The sequence below is a fragment of the Amblyraja radiata genome, chromosome 1 (assembly GCF_010909765.2).
Source record: "Amblyraja radiata isolate CabotCenter1 chromosome 1, sAmbRad1.1.pri, whole genome shotgun sequence".
Lineage (NCBI taxonomy): Eukaryota > Metazoa > Chordata > Chondrichthyes > Rajiformes > Rajidae > Amblyraja > Amblyraja radiata.
Genome location: NC_045956.1, coordinates 120,941,878 through 120,960,205, shown reverse-complemented (window position 1 = coordinate 120,960,205; position 18,328 = coordinate 120,941,878). Strand labels below are relative to the sequence as shown.

The window sequence follows — 18,328 nt, the reverse complement described above, 5'->3', positions numbered from 1 at the left end:
TACACTCGCCTGAAACGTCCACTATCCTTCTACCACCACAGATGCTGCCTGTCCCACAGCATTCCTTCAACGCTTTGTATTTTTGCTCCAGGTTACAGCATCTGCAGCCTCTTGTGTCTCCACCCAACTAATCCTTACCCCGAGTCCCCTGCTTCCTTCTCTTGCTCCAATGGCCCCAACTGACTTGCATTGGTTTGCTGACCACCTACTTACTGCTTATGTGTAGCAATGGCAATGTATTCTGTTCAGCTGCATTCATAAATCAAAAATCAGCCTAATTCATTAATCGATCAAAAGAAACATAGAAAATAGGGGCAGGAGTAGGCCGGCCCTTCACCACCGCCATTCAATGTACCAAAAGTCTTCTTAACCATTTTATGTAAAGGACATGCTTACATTGGAGCCACTGAATGGCAGCAGTTTTGAACTGCATGATTCAGCCCGATTCAGCCATGATCATATTGAATGGCGGTGCAGGCTCGAAGGGCCGAATGGCCTACTCCTGCACCTATTTTCTATGTTTCTAACTGATCTTATTTTTTTGAGCAACAGCAAAATCTCAATTGGGATCACCGTTCTTGTGCCAGTTCCAATCTTGAACAGGATCTACAGACAGATTCTCTCATTAAAATACTGGGCAATTTCAACAAGTTTGTGCTCTGCCGATAAAAACCTGTCAGTACGTTTAGGATACGCTTACAACATTTATGTATCAACATCCTGAACTTGCTGGCATTTGGAAACATAGAAAGTAGGTGCAGGAGTAGGCCATTCAGCCCTTCGAGCCTACCCCTTATTCTTAAACTGTGACCCCTGGTTCTGGACTCCCCCAACATTGGGAACAATTTTCCTGCATCTAGCCTGTCCAATCCCTTTTGGATTTTATATGTTCCTATAAGATTCCCTCTCATCCTAAATTCCAGTGAATATAAGCCCAGTCGATCCATTCTTTTGGAGCTGTTTAGGGAACTGTAAGTAGAAGTTGATTTCCATTTTATCTGATACAACTCAAGAAACAGCATTCAGTAGACAGTGCTGAACAACCGGTGTGGGGGGGGGGGGGGGGGTGGGGAGGGGTGGGGGGATTGCCGAGAACAAAGAGAGACCATTGAGGACTGCATTGAACACTGTAACTTTATTGGTGCCCTAGACGTGGCGATTCTGCATATTCTCTGTATGGTATGCAAAACAAAGAATTTCACTGTGACAGTTTACATGTGGAAATAAAGTATCAATCTTAGAAGAGACGGATGTCACACAAAGGGAAGTTGCCATGGCTGTTGGATATCAATCATTCCAGCTGCAGGATATCACAGCAGATGTAGGCTGGTAGGCTGTTGGGTGAAATGCATTATCTCAGCTTTAGGTTGCACGATGGAAGAATGGTGTAGAACGAAAATGACCATTCCAGGTGCAAAGTGAAATTACAAAACCCGCGCGGCATTGTGAAAGTGTATTGCCATTGGTTAACTTGACCTGCCCAGTGTCAATATAATATCGGGGAAAGTATAATAGATGTGAATGCTTTTCGGTTGGTGCCTTTAATTTGTTTGGTTTAGTTTAGTTTAGAAATACAGCACAGAAACAGGCCCTTCAACCCACCGAGTCCGCGTCGACCAGCGATCGCCGTACACTAACACTATCCTACACACACTAGGGACAATTTACAATTATACCAAGCCAATTAACCAATAAATCTATATGTCTTTGGAGTGTGAGAGGAAACCGGATCGCAGAAAACCCATGCAGGTCACAGGGAGAACATACAAACTCCGTACCGACAGTACCCGTAGTCAGGATCGAACCATGTTCCCTGGCGCCATAAGGCAGCAACTCTACCGCTGTGCCACCATGCCACTGTTGTTCCCTATTGTTCCAAAATAAATTATTAACTGACCCATAACCAACACAAAATGCACAGCAGACAGAACATAAAATGGGAAGGTCAGATTTAGAATTATTGCACTGTTTTTCAAAGTACAATATGGTTCAAAAATACTGTTTTACAAGGCTTTCATTAATCTTGCAGTGGCATGAAAATGTCATTCATTTATCATTATCTTCAACCAAACTTGAAACTTATTTGATCACAGGACAATTGTAATTAGAAGCAACAAACAGTGAGTAAATGGAAAGAGGAAAAACTGGATTTCTTTGTAATGTTTCAATGTGCAGTTGATGCAATCAGAATATTAGCAGTGAGCTGTAATCAAACCTGCTTCTTTTTCTGTAAACTAAATAAGGAAACATGACATTTTCAGGTCATTATCAATAATATTCCCTGTTAATCTGATACTATCTTTGAAAATTTTCAAATGTATTGCAGAAATACGTATGACTCATAGGACTCAGATTTTTGTAAAACGAAGGAAATATGTGCAGCTATATTTAACCCTTAGGTCACTGCTCTTACAGTCACTCATGCATTATCCTTAATATGTTGAAGATAGACACAAAATGCTGGCGTAACAACGGGACAGGCAGCATCTCTGGATAGAATGAATGGGTGACGTTTCGGATCGATACCCTTCAGATTGAGAGTCAGAGGAGAGGGAGACACAGAGATAAGGAAGGGAAAGGTGTGAAAATAAGACATCAACGGGGGTGCATATCAAGGAAAACATTGAATAGATCATTGTTAGCTAGGAGAAGGTGACAACGAAGCCAACAGAGATAAAATGTAATCATCACGACAGTCAGACTGGTCAGAGAACTAGGAAGGGGGAGGGATGGAGAGAGAAGGAAAGAAAGGGATACTTGAAGTTAGAGGTCAATATTCATACCACGTGAATATTGACAATTGCAATTTTAGTTTAGTTTAGAGATACAGCGTGGAAACAGGCTCTTCCGCTTTCGCGCCGACCAGCAATCCCCGCACACTAACACTATCCAAGAAACATTAGGGACAATTTACAATTACATCAAGCCAATTAGCCTACAAACCTGTACGTCTTTGGAATGTAGGAGGAACGGAGATCACGGGGAAACCCCACGCAGGTCACGGGGAGAATGTACAAACTCCATACAGACAAGCACCTGTAGTCAGGATTGAACCCGGGTCTCTGGTGCTGTGAGGCAGCAACTCTACCGCATTTCCACCTTGCCTCCAGGAATTCTGGATCAGATTGGGGAATAGGGAGAGGAATGTCAGGTGATTTCACCAACACGTATAAACGTCTTGTCTGGGTGCACAATCTTTAAATTTCCGTTTAGCAGCTTGTTCCTGATGCAAATAAATCCTTAAAATAGTTGCATAAAGTTGATTATTTTCCAGTTTATACAGATACTGGGTGAGTTACACAAAATAGCTTCTCCTTTAGGAAATATTCACATGGTTTATAGAGAAGGAAAAGGATAAAATCCTACTCAGGAGGAACATTGGAACATTTCCCAGAGCATAGAATCATAGAATCATAGAAAGTAGGTGCGAGAGTAGACCACCAGGTCCGTCGAGCCCGCACCGCCATTCGCTCATGGCTGAACACTAAACAGACACACTTACCCACAAACAGTAGACACAAGACACAGAACACAAGACACTACCCTCCCCTTTATACCGCTATCACCCCTCTCCACCCCAAGAACCGCGTGATCTCCTGGGGGAGGCAAAAAACCGGATAAAAACCCAGGTCCAATTCGGGAAAAAAATCCGGGAAATTCCTCTCCGACCCCAATCCAGGCGATCGACACTTGTCCAGGAGATCACTCAGGTCTACTATACTAACCATACCTAGGTCCATATCCCTGCCCTCTCCCCGTAGCCCCTTATCCCCTTGGCAGCTAAAAAAACATCTATTTTAGACTTAAATATATTTAACGTTTCTGCTTCCACTGCTCCCTGGGGCAGTGAATTCCATAAATTAACCACCCTCTGGGTGAAGAAGTTCTTCCTCATCTCAGTTTTAAAAGAGCCCCCCCTTATTCTGCAACTATGTCCCCTAGTTCTAGTTTCCCCGATCATTGGGAACATCCTCGGTGCATCCACCCGATCAAGGCCCCTCACGATCTTATATGTTTCAATGAGATCGCCTCTCATTCTTCTAAACTCCAAAGAGTAGAGTTCCAGCCTACTTAACCTTTCCTCATATGTCAATCCCCTCATTGCAGGAATTAATCTTGTAAACCTTCGCTGCACTGCCTCCAGGGCTAGTACATCCTTTCTTAAGTATGGACCCCAGAACTGTACACAGTATTCCAAATGTGGTCTCACTAATACTGTGTACAGCTGCAGCAAGACCTCCGTGTTTTTATACTCAATCCCCCTAGCAATAAAGGCCAAAACTCCATTGGCCTTCCTGATTGCTTGCTGCACCTGCATACTAACTTTTAGTGATTCATGTACTAATACCCCTAGATCCCTTTGCGTTGCATTACAACGCAGCTCCTCCTCATTTAGAAAATAACTTGCCCTATCATTTTTTTTCCCAAAGTGAATGACTTCACATTTATTAGTATTAAATTTCATCTGCCAAGTTGTTACCCACTCACCTAGCTTATCTATATCCTTTTGCAGACTCTTCCTATCCTCCTCATCCCCTACTTTTCCTCCCATTTTTGTATCGTCCGCAAATTTTGATATATTACACTTGGTTCCCTCCTCCAAATCATTTATATAAATTGTGAACAACTGGGGTCCCAGCACCGACCCTTGCGGAACCCCGCTAGTTACCGGTTGCCATCCCGAGTATGAACCATTTATCCCCACTCTCTGCTTCCTATTTGTTAGCCAATCCTCTACCCATGCTAATATATTACCCCCAATCCCATAATTTTTTATTTTTAGCAATAGTCTCTTATGTGGCACCTTGTCAAAAGCCTTTTGGAAGTCCAAGTATACCACATCCACCGGTTCCCCTTTATCCACCCGGGTTGTTACTTCCTCAAAGAATTCAAGCAGATTCGTTAAACAGGACTTCCCCTTCACAAAACCATGCTGGTTCTGTCCGATGAAGTCATGTTTATCCAAGTGCCCCGTTATTGTTTCTTTAATAATTGTCTCTAACATTTTACCCACCACCGATGTTAAACTAACCGGTCTATAGTTACCCGCCTTCTGTTTACTTCCTTTTTTAAATATAGGTGTTACATTGGCCATTTTCCAATCCACTGGGACCGTTCCTGCCTCCAGGGAGTTTTGGAAAATTATCACCAATGCATCCACAATCCCCACCGCTATCTCCCTCAAGACCCTTGGATGTAATCCATCAGGCCCAGGGGATTTATCCTCCTTCAGTCTCATTAATTTCCCTAATACCACCTCCTTGGTGATTTTAATAGTATTTAGCTCCTCCATTCCTACCGCCCCGTTTATCCAGCGTTGGAATATTTTTTGTGTCTTCTATGGTGAAGACTGATACAAAATACTCGTTTAATGCCTTTGCCATTTCCATGTTCCCCACCAACAACTCTCCAGTCTCACCCTCCAATGGACCAACGTTCACCTTAGCCACCCTTTTTCTTTTTATATAGCTATAAAAACTCTTACTATTAGTTTTTATGTTGTTCGCTAAATTCCTTTCAGTCTATTTTCCCCGTCTTAATTAATCTCTTAGTTATTTTTTGCTGACCTTTAAATGCTTCCCAATCCTCTACCCTCCCACTATCTCTGGCTACCTTATATGCCCTTGCCTTCAGCCGAATACTATCCTTTATAGTTTTACTGAGCCATGGCTGACTGTTCTTACCCTTACCCCTTTTTTTCTTCATAGGAATAAATTTTTCTTGAAGGTTATACAGTAGATCCTTAAACGTACACCACTGCTCATGTACCGTCTTACTCTTGAGTCTGCTATCCCAGTCAACTTTGATCAGCTCAGTCCTCATACCTTCATAATCCCCCTTATTTAGACTAAGCACCCTAGCCTGAGTTTCAACCTGCTCCCCTTCTATTTGAATATGGAATTCGACCATATTGTGGTCACTTGTTCCCAACGAGTCCCTAACTATGACATTTTTAATTAATCCTGCTTCATTACACAGGACCAGATCCAAGATTGCCTCCCCCCTTGTCGGTTCTGTGACATACTGTTCTAGGAACCCGTCTCTAATACATTCTATAAACTCTTCCTCTCGTCTACCCTGCCCAGTTTGGTTTGCCCAATTAATATGAAAATTGAAGTCCCCCATGATTACAGCAGTTCCCTTTTTACATGCGTCAACTATTTGCAGATTTATGTTCTGACTAACAGCGTCACAGCTATTTGGAGGTCTATAAATTACACCCACTAGTGTTTTTTTCCCCTTATTATTCTCTATCTGTACCCAAGCTGTTTCACTATCCTGATCCTTCAACGCAATATCCTTCCTCTCTATTGCCGTTATTCCCTCCCTTATTAAAAGGGCCACCCCTCCTCCCTTTCTTTCCTGTCTATCTTTTCTAATTGTCGAGTACCCCTCTATATTTAACTCCCAGTCCTGATCCCCTTGCAGCCATGTCTCCGTAATGGCCACGATATCATATCTATATATACTTAATTGCGCCGTTAATTCATTTATCTTATTTCGAATACTCCGTGCATTTAGATAAAGCACTTTCAGATGATTTTTACTACCCTTCCTTTCCGTTTTTGCCCCTTTTACATCTAGAGCTTTATCTTCACACATTCTGGATCCTCCTGTCACATTTTGATTTTCCGCTTCCCCACTGATACCCTGCTCTATTTCCTCTACCCCTGCCGTTATTACACCCCTTGATACCTCCCCCCCGCTACTTAGTTTAAAAACCTCTCTACTGACATAAAGACATTGTTCATTTAACTGGCTTGTTAAAGTAAAGTGACATTTCTGGAGACGTACATAAAAATGATTTAGAACATTGTATCCTTATATTAATCTGGAAAAAAAATATTTATATAGCTTTTTCTAAATGTTCCTATTGCATGTATATAGATATAAAGATGTTGCTGTTTGCCTAATGTGAGGAAAGTCTTGATGGTAAATAAATCTGTCTTTTCCTATTATTATCTTTCCATGCTGGAACGAATATTTGAAGATCTCCTCAACCATAATTGTTTCCCACTGACAGCACCTTGATTCCAATCCATAGCAGCGTATTTAGTCCAGGCTTGTTGATAATCCTGACTGACAAGAGGTCAAAATGGCCATGCACCAGCTAGAAAAGGCATGACCTCCAGGCAGAAATAACACCCATTCACCACGACACCCTGTTTTCTATGGGTAAGGCAGTCCTTAATCTAAACTACCAAATCACTGTGGCATCTTCATCTTCTGGATTGACTGACCACGGGGGACCTTGTGAAATGTCTAACGAAAGTCTATGTAGACAACATGCATGACCCCAAACCTCATCGATCATCTTTGTCACCTCATCAAACATTCAATCAAGTTTGTAAGACATGATCTGTCCTTTACGAAACCATGCTGACTGTCCCTTATTAGACTATGTCTTCCAAATGCTAATGAATGCTATGCCAAAGAATCCTCTCCAATAACATCCCTACCACTGATGTGAGAACCATCAGCCTGTAATTTCCTTGATTACCCCTATTTTCCTTTTGTTTAGTTTAGAGATACAGCACAGAAACGGGCCTTTCGGCCCACCGAGTCTATACTGACCAGCAATCCCCGTACAGTAGCACTATGCTACACGCTAGGGACAATTTACAATTTTTACCGAAGCCAAATTAACCTATAAACCTGTACATCTTTGGAGTGTGGGAGGAAACCGGAACACCTGGGGAAAACCCACATGGTCATGAAGACATGGTACCAACTCCATACAGATAGCACCCGTAGTCAGGATTGAACCCAGGTCTCTGGCACGGTATGGCAGCAACTCTACCGCTGCGCCACAGTACTGGCATTTCTTAAACAAAATAACAACATTGGGCAGATCCCAGTCCTCTGGGACCTCATTTTGGGGTAGAGAGGATACAAGGATCTTTGTCAAGGCCCCAGAAATTTCTCTTACCTTTCTCAATAACGTGGAATAGATCCTATCAGACCCAGGGGATCTATCCACTTTAACTCTCTTCAAGAGACATGACACCACTTCCTCCTTGATCTTAAAATGCCTTGACATATTAGTATATTCCCCACTGATCTCTTTATGCTCCATATTTACATCTTTACATAAACATAGCCTTGCAGTTTGAGGTTAAAGCTGATACATAAAACTGCAACTGGAAAACGTGCAAAAGATCCAGTTAAGATGTATTCTTCTATGCAAAAGGCAAGCATGGGGGACTCTCTGCTGACAGGAAACTCCAGCACAATAATTTTAGATGATTCAAGTTCAAGTTCACATTTATTGTCACATGCACCAATTGGTACGGTGAAATTTGAGTTACCATACAGCCATACGAATAAAATGAACACAATACACAACAGAGTTTTACATAAACATCCACCACAGTGGAATCAATGTTTCCCACTGTGAGGGAAGGCAATAAAGTTCAGTCATCTTCCTCTTTGTTCACCTGTGGTCAGGGTCTTTGAACCCTCTGCAGTCGCCGCTACTGACGGCCCGATGGACAGGCCCTCTCGCCGGGATGATCGGAGCTCCAAAGTCGGGACGGAGGAACACACTCTGCGGCTTGGAGTTCCCAAATCGGCACTTCTTACCGGAGGCTTCTGAGACCACAGGCCACGTTGGACGGACCTCCAACACTGGCGATCCCCAGCAAGGGATTCTGTTAAATATAAAGTGGATTAGGTTTTTACATCTCCTTGATGTATTGCTAGTCTATTATACTTCACATGTGGTTTCTCTGTGTCCCGTATTTCTGCTCTCGCTCCCCTCCCCCAGTCAGAAAAAGGGTAGAATATCCCCGTCTTTCCCTTTCACCCCACCACCCTGTGCATTCAGCGCTTTATTCTACGACAATTCCACCACCTTCACTTTCAACATGATCCTGCCACCAGTCAACATCTTCCCATCCCCAGATGACACAAAGCTGGGTGGCAGTGGGAACTGTGAGGAGGATGCTATGAGGATGCAGGGTGACTTGGACAGGTTGGGGGAGTGGGCAGAAGCAGTTTAATGTGGATAAATGAGAGGTTATCCACTTTGGTGTCAAAAACAGGAAGGCAGATTATTATCTAAATGGTGTCAAGTTGGGTAAACGGGAAGTACAACGGAATCTGGGGGTCCTTGTTCATCAGTCACTGAAAGTAAGCATGCAGGCAGAGCAGGCAGTGAAGAAAGCGAATGGCATGTAGGCCATAACAAGAGGAGTTGAGTAGAGAAGCAAAGAGGTCTTCCTGCATTTGTACAGGGCCCTAGTGAGACCACACCTGGAGTATTGTGTGCAGTTTTGGTCTCAACTTGAGGAAGGACATTCTTGCTATTGAGGGAGTGCAGCGTAAATTCACGAGGTTAATTCCCGAGATGGCGGGACTATCATATGTTGATAGATTGGAGCGGATGGGCTTGTACACTCTGGAATTTAGAAGAATGAGAGGGGATCTTATTGAAATGTATAAGATTATTAAGGGTTTGGACACCTAGAGGCAGGAAACATTGTCTCAATGTTGTGGGAGTCCAGAATCAGGGGCCATAGTTTAAGAATAAGGGGTAAACCATTTAGAACGGAGATGAGGAAAACCTTTTTCACACAGAGAGTTGTGAGTGTGGAATTCTCTGCCTCAGAGGGTGGTGGAGGCTGGTTCTCTGGATGCTTTCAAGAGAGAGTTAGATAGAGCTCTTAGGGATAGTGGAATTAAGGGATTTGGAGGAATGGGGTACTGATTGCGGATGATCAGCCACGATCACATTGAATGGCGGTGGTAGCTGGAAGGGCCGAATGGCCTACTCCTGCACCTATTGTCTATTGTCTATCTCCACCCCATTTCCCTTTCAACAGAGACTGCTCCCTCCACAACTCCTTGGTTCACTCATCACTTCCAACCCAAACCACTCCCTCCTCAGGTACTTTCCCATGCAACCGCAGGAGATGCAACACCTGTCCCTACACCTCCTCCATCCACCCAGGAACTCCACTAGTCCATTTCAGGTGAGACAAAGGTTCACATGCACCTCTTCTAACCTCATTTGTTGTATTTGATGATCCCAGTGTGGCCATCTTTAAGTCGGCAACACCAAGCGTGGAGTAGACTACCATTACACTGAACACTTGCGCACGGTCCACCAAGGCTGCTGGATCTCCTGATTGCCAACCATTTTAACTCCCCTTCCCATGACCATTCTGTCCTAGGCCTCCCCATTGTCAGAGTGAGGCCATACGCAAACTGGGGGAACAGCACCTCATATTCCACATGGGTAGTTTACAACCCAATGGTATAAATGTTGAATTCTCCAATTTTATTTAGCTAATCTTCAAATGCCATCACCCCCCTTCCCATATTTTCCTTCACCATACATTTGGAATATTCGAATGCAATTCCTTTTCCGCATGAGCCTTGCATTGGCTAATGAAATAGAATAAATAATTTAAATTGAATTCTTTGACCATTTTCAAATTTATATCACCGCCTCTGTGATTCTGCTAATAGTTGTAATGTTACAGGCTGTCCTCATCATGTGTTATTTTCCTTATTATGTTTGAAAATCTGCAACCTCATTGGGGAGGTATTGATTTCATTTCTTAAAAGCACTTCCACTCAGTGAATGAGATGATAAGATCCCTCTTCTGTCTGGAAGTTTTATCAAAGCATTCACAATACTGTTCACCATAACTCTAATTTGTATTCTTCATGTGCCTCCTCAACTCTGCTCTGTAAATAGCTATGGGATGTGCTTTGTAATTAAAGGGTGTGAGTTCAAATGGAGTTTAAATAAGCTGTGGAACTGAACGTTCCTGCACTGCACACCTAATTAATCTTGATCACATGCGTTTTAATTTTTCTTTCAACAGTAGATTAAGTTCTTGCTACTAATTGGTATACTTTGTCACGAAAGACAGTTTTTAGAATCACCTCGTGCATAGGATTGGCAAAAGTTTATTAATTTTTTAATAATTATTCATTGTGACCAGCATACTCTTCAATTTCACTTCTGACACAATTCAAATCTAATTTTCTTCGTGTCTTAATTTATTCTGCATCTTCTACAGCTTTGTTTTTATTTAAATAGATTCTGTGAATGTTTAACCCTTTCAGGAACTTAACAGGAAATAGAAGAGAGGGCCATTCAACTCCTTGTGCCTACTCTGTCGTGCACTAATATCGTGGCTGAGGTTTTACCTCAGCACCAAGTTCCTCCACTGATCCCATACCCTTTGACTCCCTTAATATCTACAAATCTAGCAGTCTTTACTACTAGCTAAATATACTTAGCTACTGAGACTCCACAGTCCTCCACAGTCCTCTTGGGTAGAGAATCCCAAAGATTAATTATGTCTTCCTATCTCTCTTTCAGTGATCAATTCCTTATTTTGGGACTGCAATCCTTGGTTCTAGTCACCCCTGTTATGGGAATTATCATCCCAGCATCTGCTTTGGTAATCTCTGTAAGAAGATTTTAAGAGATCACCTCATTCTTCTAACCTTGAGAATATAGGCCCATTATGCATCACTTCTTCTCATAAAACGAACCCACTATTCCATTATTTAATCTAGTGAACCTTTGCTGCAGCCCATCAGTTATGAAGATGTTATTCTTTAGGTTGGAAAACCAAACCGTATACAATATTCCAGTCTTCCATATATTTGGAGCAGCCTGTTGTTTAGCTTTGTGCTCAATGTTTAGTTTAGTTTATTATTGTCATGTGTACCGAGGTACAGTGAATCACTTTTTGTTGTATGCTATCCAGTCAGAGAAAAGACTATACACGAGTACAATGAAGTCATCCATAGCTTACATGTAAAGTGTACAACATTTAGTGCAAGATAACATCCGATTAAAGAACCTAAAGGTTTCCAATTAGGTAGATGAGAAGTCAGGACAACACTCTATAATCGGTTAGAGGACAGTTCAGTTACCTGATAACATCTGGGAAGAAACTATCCCTGAATCTGGAGGTCTGTACCTCTTGTCTGATGGGAGAGGAGAGAAGAAGGATTGTTCAGGGTGAGACTGATCCTTGTGTGACTGGTCCTGGTCCTTGATTTTTTTTGTGTGTACCTTGTGTGTTATGACTACCGGCAGACCAATTTAACTCCGGGGATGAATAAGGTTTTATTGTATTGTATCATGCTAGTGGCCTTGCCAAGGCAGCATGCTGTGTAGATGGAGTTAATGGAAGGGAGGTTGGTTGGAGTGATATTCTGGGCAACCTCCACAACTGCAATTTCTTGTGGTCTTGGATGCAGCTTTTTCCAAACCAAGCTGTGATGCATCCTGCTAAAATGGTTTCCATGGCGCATTTGTAGAAGATAAAATGCTTTCAATGGTGCATCTGCTATCTGTAGTCTCCTCCAGTAAAGGTTTCCACAACCAGAGAGCAGTGCTGAACTACTATCTATCATTTTGATGACCCTTGGACTATCCTTGATCGTACTTGCTGGCTTTACCTTGCACTAATCATTATTCACATCAGGTATCTATATACTGTAAAAGAATCATATGTATTCAGGATTGTCTTTCTGTTGACTTTTTAGCATGCATCAAAAAGCTTTTCTCTGTACCTCGGTACACATGACAATAATCTGAACTGAACTGTTTGTATCTGCATGTAAACGTCGTGATTCATGCATGGGGTCACTGAGGTCCCTCAGGACCCCAACACATTTACAACTCACACCGTTTGAAAAGGAAGCAAGCAATGTCAGCATTGCCCATTCCTACTTGCTGATGTGGTTTTACATATGTTTAATGAGTTGTCAGTTCAGACTCACGTCTTGTGAAATCTGAGTCACACATGAGTAGCAAAGTTATTAGTGAATGACATATATTTTCATTCAAGTAGTCGAAACAAGGAACTGCAAATAGTAGAAAGAGGAATCAGTCCGAAGAAGGGTTCCGTCCCAAAAATGTCACGAATCTAAATCAATCTCATTCCATTCACTCATTGCCCAGATAACCTTGTTTATAGATTATCCCCATCTTCATCCTGGTTTTACAATATTAGATTCTGTGTGCTGTCCAATGGACTATTTGCTAGAAGCCCAACCCAGTTGTTTCCCTTCCCCATCCCACAAATAAATGACCAGCTTGGTGCTATCATTCGGAAATTAAAATTGTGCCTTTATGTTTGAATAGTTTCAAATATTTGGTGGGATTTTGGTTGCAATCATCATACAACTTAAAACTCTGATCTTGGATGTGGGTGTGTGTGGGTGTGTGGGTGTGTAGGTGTGTGTGTGTGTGTGTGGGTGTGTAGGTGTGTGTGTGTGTGTGTGTGTGTGTGTGTGTGTGTGTGTGTGTGTGTGTGTGTGTGTGTGTGTGTGTGTGTGTGTGTGTGTGCGCGTGTGTGCCCCCACTTCCTCTCTGCCTCCCCTCCCTCTCTGCCGCCCCCCCCCCCCCCCCCCCCCTCTCTAGGTAGCGGTGAATATTGGGACCGATGGTGGTGGAGTGGTGGAGCGTTCAGTAACCAGCCCTCCCCTGTGACGCCGCGTCCCCCGCACCCGTCAATCTCTACCCCCTCCCCCTCCCTCTCCACCCCTCCCCTCTCTAGACGTACCTGCGCAGTTGGGGGTTATGCGTGAGTGGATAGGGCAGGGGATGGGGTAAAAGGAACGAATGAATAATATTAATATAATATCAAGGGGGCTGGTTAGTGTGTGTGGGGGTGGTTAGTGTGTGTGTGACGCCTAAGGCCACCCCCACCCCCGCCATCACGCGTTGAGGGGACGGGACCCAACAGGTCCCCCTTGGTCTAGTATATTATAAAATATGAGACTGAAGTATGAAACTGGCTCTCTAGAGAATAAAGAAATGCAATTTCATTACTGAGCACAAAGTGATACGTGAGCTGTGCTGTTGCATTCCTTCACTGACAATTGTTCAGGCACTGTTTCAAGGAATTGTCAGACTAAAGTGAAAGATGAAGGAGGTAGAACCTTGGAATGATTTCACTCAAAGCAGAAATTATGAAAATACTCAGCAGCTCAGGCAACGTCTGTAGAAAGAGATATCGACTCCGTCTAAAGAAGGGTCTCGAATCGAAACGGCAACTATTCTTTTTCTCCAGAGATGCTGCCTGTCCCACTGAATTACTCCAGTATTTTGTGCCTATCTTTGGTGTAAACCAGCATCTGACATTTCTTCCGATACAATAGATTTAATGAATCAGGTTGTTGGCCCTTTAAATTTAAAACTCTGAAGATGCAAAAAGTCAAAAGAAAAGGATTATCAATATTAATTGTGGAAAATTGGATTATAGATGTTTTGTAAAGCTTAAACAGCACCTCACATTCCACTTGGGTAGCCTTCAACCCACCAATTACTGAACCAATTTCCGTAATATCTCGCTTACCCCAACTCCTCCCTGCGCCTGCTCCCTGCACTCATTTCTCACATCACACCTGTCACCATGTTCCTTTCCACCTTTCTTCTGTCCATTTTCCTCCATAGATACTGATTGACCTGCTGAGTTGCTGCAGCATTTCGTTATTTGCTCAAGATTCCAGCACCTGCAGATCCTTGTGTGTCCGAATTAATTAGGATGATGTGTGCGATGGAATGATTGAGTTAGGAAGAGACTGGATTGTGTGGTCTTGTTTTTTGGGGGGGCAGTGGGGGAGGGAGCGGGGGCAGGGTGGGGACAGGGTAGGTGAACAGGAACCTGAGTGAGGTACATAAAGCTATGAAGGGCATAGATAAGGTGGATGGTAAGAATCTGCTGCCCAAAGTAGGACCAGGAAAATTTGGCACATCTTTTTCAAATTTGTTTTCACACTGGTTTCCAGCATTTTTGCACCAATGCAGGTTAGACCATCTAATATAGTTCACTCACATGTCTTTCTTGAATGCCGCTACTCCCTTTTCTACTGCAGATTGTAGGTGCAAATGAAGAAAAGAATCATGTCAAGACTCTAATATTATCTCAGTGTGTTTCCAAGTTGCAATATTAAAGTTTCAAATAGTGCTGATAAAGGAAAGCACATTTGAAGCATTTTTACAATTGAAGATTTAATTCACTCAGAAGCTTTTAAGACCAAAAATGTTATAGCCAACTAATAAGTAATTAAGCATAATAAAACTGAAGAATGGTCTTGTTAATGCCAACATATTCTTAACTTGATTAGCATCATTTATTACGTGGCATAATGGCGCAGCGGTAGAGCTGTGACTATACAGTGCCAGAGACCTGGGTTCAATTCTGACTGCACATGCTGACTGTACGAAGTTTGCATGTTCTCCGTGTTACCACGTGGATTTTCTCGGGGTGCGCAGCTTCCTCCCACATTCCAAAGAGGTGCGGGTTTGTAGGTTAATTGGCGTTGGTAAAATTGTCCCCAGTGTGTTGCAGAAAACTAGTGTGTACGGGTGATCATTGGTCGGCACGGTCACAGTGGGCCGAAAGGCCTGTATCCATGCTGTATCTAAACGAAGCTAAACTGAAACTAAACTAAACCATCGGTTCCAGTGTCCTTTTCCACAATTGTGTTTATAATTATTTTCACTGTTGAAATAAATAATATTTCAATGCTTGCTCCTTATTGAATCCTAGGTGAGAAAGTTGCGTGTACCCACATCTAATCTTTTTTTTCATTTTAATGAAAATTCACATTGCCTGCAAATTTGCTGCCATACTTGCAATATCAATGCCTTTGAACTGCAAGATCTGAGTCAGTAGGGATGTGTAAATCAATTTCAACAAGCCAGATAGCGTAACTACTGCACACCAGCTACCATTAATTTTTCAATGACAGGTGCTGCTGGACTGCAATGCTATTTTTCTTTGAATTTCAGTGGAAACATATTTCTGAAATACCCCTCACCCCGTGCAGTTCGCAGATGTCCCAGAGTCCCATCATACATCGTTACAGAATTTGATTCTGAACCTGTATTTCTCCTCATGATGCACAGTGAATTTTATATATACCTACAGGATTAATTGCTGAGCAGAGTAAAGGATGTGTACATCATCCATGAATCACAGAACCAAACATTCAGGCCGTTGTCATGCTGCCTCTTCGAAAGAGCTGTTCAATTTGTCCTAATTCCCTGCGCCATCCCTTTCCCTTTAAATACGTTTCCTCAAAGTATTCCTCCTTCAAAGTTATTATTGTCAATTCTTCCATCACTTTTGGGCAGTGTACTTCATATCACAGAAATTGTGCATAGCATTTTGTTTAGTCATGACAACTCTTGTCTTTTGGTCACTTGACTTAATTCTGTTACCATTGGTTATGGACACAGTTATCACAGGAAAGATTTTCTCATCAAAATATTTCCAATTTTGTCACCATAATCATGTTTGCTCACAGCCATAAATGAAAATAATTCAAATTTATTTGTGCTTCATCCTATTCAATGATAGTACATCTGCTCTGCACCCTTGAAGTTCTTCCCAAACTATGGCGTCTAGAACTTGCTGCTTTCTATAGATGCGCTGTCATAAGTAACGGATACATCACAGCTTAGTATGGCGGTAGCTCAGCCCAAGGTTGCAAGAAATAGCGTAGTGTGTGAACAAAACAGTCTATCGCACAAATTAGCTTCCACCCATTGACTCCATCTACACTTTGTGCTGCCTAGGGAAATTGGCCAACATAGCCAAGGACACACAACGTGGTCATTTTCTCTTCTTCCCTCTCCAGTCTGGCAAAGGATACAAATGTTTAAAAGTAGATTCAAGACCAGCTTCTTTCCCACTGTTATCAGAATTTTGAATGGACCTCTCTTATGCTAAGGTTGAATTCCTGAATCTCCCATCTACTTCATTGCGGTCTTTTCACTTTCTTTTAATCTGCACCTTCTCTATAGCCATAACACTATATTCTAAATTATATATTTCCCCCCCTCTTGCACCACCTGATGTATGTATGTATGTATGGCATGATTTGCCTGGATAATATGCAAACAAAGCTCAAGTAATGCATTACAGAATTCAATCACATTGTGGATTTTAAAACTCTTCCCCAAATTCCATGCAAATATTCTTTATTAAACAAATGCCCACTGGCTGTAGACACTTCAACCTAGGGGAAATATTTCACCCTATCTGTGCCGTTCATTATTTTATGTACTGCAGTCAAGTTCCACTCCACTTCTCCCAGCCTTCTCCACTCCAAGGAAAATAAACCTAGACTATCCAGTCTCACCTAATTTCTCCTCCACCTCTTCATCCTCCCGCATCAAATGCTAGAGAGGGAGGGGGTAGAGAGGGAGGGGGGGGCAGAGAGGGAGGGGGGGGCAGGGGGGGGGGGGTAGAGAGGGATGGGGTAGAGAGGGAGGGGAGGGGTAGAGAGGGAGGGGGAGGAGGATAGAGAGAGAGAGAGGGAGAGGGGGGGAGAGGGGGGGCAGGGAGGGTATAGAGGGAGAGGGGGTAAAGAGGGAGGGGGTAGAGAGGGAAGGGGTAGGTAGGGGGGTACAGAGGGTGGGAATGAGGGTAGATAGGGAGGGGGCATCTCCCAACTCCACCCCCCGCCCCCCATCTCTCGCTACCACCCCACTCCCCACCTCAGCTCAGCCGCCGCCTGGGCTCCAGTCCAGTCCCCGACTTCATCTCCCAAAACGCATTGAGCTCATCAGGGAGTGATGTTTTGCCGACATTCGAGCTGCCTCCTGGTTTTGCCTTGTAGGAGGTGATTGCATTCAGGCCCCGCAACAGCTGCCGAACATCTGTTTCATCCTCCAGTCTTTTTGATGGCCTTACCAAGGTCGTATCTGGACCTTGTAGACCACTGTATCATCAGACGTGAATGCCCGGTGTCTGGTCTTCAGAAGAGTGCGGATCTCAAAGTTCATCCAAGGTTTCTGATTCGGAAACACACGGAAGGTTTTTGTAGCGATGCAGTCCTCCACACATTTCTTAATGAAGTCTGTAACGACTGTGGCGTATTCGTTCAAGTCCGTTGCCGAGTCCTTGAGCATTGCCCAGTCTACAGACTCCAAACAGTCCCCGCCCCCCCCCCGACCAGCTCTGTACTATCCTCACCTCTGGGGGTGCGCTCTTTAATTGCTGCCTGTAGGCAGGAAGAAGCAGCACCGCGGTATGGTCAGATTTACCGAAGTGAGGGCGAGGAATGGAGTGATAGGCATTCTTGATGGTGGTGTAGCAGTGGTCGAAGGTGTTTGGTCCTCTGGTGCAGCAGGAGACATGTTGGTGGAAGTTAGGGAGTGATTTCTTTAGGTTTGCCTCATTGAAGTCCCCAGCAATGGTAGTAAATGCCTCGCGGTAAGACGTGTGGTGTTTGTTGACCACGGCGTGCAACTCCTCCAGTGCCAGACGGACGTCTGCCTGGGGTGGGATGTAGACCGCGGTCAGGATGATGGAGGTGAATTCCCTTGGGAGGTAGA

General features: G+C 43.3%; 1 protein-coding gene across 1 annotated transcript in view; it reads left to right on the top strand.

The window, feature by feature from the left end:
* Window positions 1-18,328, top strand: part of ipo11 (importin 11) — a 345,030-nt gene that overhangs the window by 312,814 nt on the left and 13,888 nt on the right.